We start from the raw sequence: 1,865 nt of genomic DNA, 5'->3' as shown, positions 1-1,865 counted from the left end.
TATATATATATGTAATAGAAAGCTTGATACACAAGTACACACAAGTATAACAAATCTAAGTTACTTGATAAACGAAAGATAAAAAAAAATAAGAAACAAGAAATAATTGTTTTGCATATATGCTTTCTGCTCAATAATTAATATCTCCATATATTCCCTTCTATTATTCATTTAATAATCGTATTTAGGTATGAGATTGACACAATGCTGGGCACAAAACCGAATTCTCGTATCTTAGCGTAGAAGCGTAAAAAGATTTAACAACAATAACAAGAAACAATTCCGAAACACCCACAAAATCCTCATAACCCACTCCTAACCCTCAACCCCAGCCTCATCCCCTTACATCAAGCTCGTACATCCAATAGTATGCTAACTTAAACTTATATTTCGCAAAAAGATTATTACTGCCAATTGCAGTATGCGTATTAAACGTGAAGAAGAAAAAATAACGGATCATTTGGATTATATTATGATTATTATTGATTATTATTGATTATTTATTATTGATTATATTATTATTATTATTGATTATTGATCATATTATTATTAGTATCATCATCGTTATTATTAAAATTAACAGAGTAATTACATCCACGTGTAATAAAGGATACAAGAAAGAAATATGAAGTGAGAAATATAATTTAATGCGTGCGAGAAAGAGAAAGAGAGAGAGAAAGAGAATGCGAGCGAGAGAGAGAGAGAGAGAGAGAGAGAGAGAGAGAAAGAGAGAGAACGCGAGCGAGAGAGAGAGAGAATAAGTAAAAAAAAAAAGTATGATTTGTGTGAATTGTTCAATATTAATGACACATTCGAAATTTTGTGATAAACGAATATATAAGGAACATAAAAACGAAAAGTGAATGAAGCTAATAAGCTGCATTACAGAGCCATTACGCAATGAGTATCGGTAACAAATACATACGTACACGAAACTTTTCGGATTATATATATATATATATATATTATATATATAAAATAGAGAAAAGAGGAAGGATTAAACATGAAAAAAAGGAAGAAAGGAAAATAAGAAAAAAAACAAAAAGAAAACGTATGCCGATTAAAAATGGAAGCCCAGATGTACCGTGGTGATTGTCGACAAGTAACATATTGTTATTATTGTAAATGTGTCATATACATATAATAGCATGCGTAAAAGAAAAAAAAAAAAGTAACACAAATGGAAAAAAATGCAACAATACACGCGTATATACGTACACACATGACACGTAAGAGACGCGCGCGTACCCGACACGTTAAAAAAAAAAAAAAAAACAGAAATACCACAAGCACAAACAAACACACACCCATACAACAATGAATAAGAAAAATAAAATGGAGAACCTTCGATATTTCCATACCGATCACGGCGAGGTGGAATGTCGTCTTTCGCCGCGGGGGCGAAGGGGAGATAACTACGTTCAAAGTGCCTCCCTCGAGAGACTAAGGATCAAACAAAATAATTAAACGAAAATTAAAAAAAAAAAAAAGAGAGGAAGAAAAAGGGAAGAAGAAAGAAAGAAAGAAAGCGGTAAAAAATAATAATAATAATAATAATAATAATAATAATAATAATAATAAATAATAATAATAATAATAATAATAATAATAATAATAATAATAAATAATTATAATAAATAATTATAATTAATAATAATAATAATAATAATAATAAAACAAAAGACAAACAAAACCAAAATGTATTTCGTATGTATGTATGATGTAATAATTGCAACAACGGTTGACACATTGTCACTGAGTTTACGAGAAATATACGGAATGTGTATATAATTTCTTTTGGACTTCATTCAATAGGGATTGTTGCATCTCGATGCGTTCGAATTTAAAAAAAAAAAAAAAAAAAA

This window comes from Polistes canadensis, unplaced genomic scaffold (genome assembly GCF_001313835.1).
Source record: "Polistes canadensis isolate GaletaPanama2010 unplaced genomic scaffold, ASM131383v1 scaffold_5, whole genome shotgun sequence".
In the NCBI taxonomy this organism is placed as follows: Eukaryota; Metazoa; Arthropoda; class Insecta; order Hymenoptera; family Vespidae; genus Polistes; species Polistes canadensis.
Note: the sequence above shows the minus strand (reverse complement) of the source record.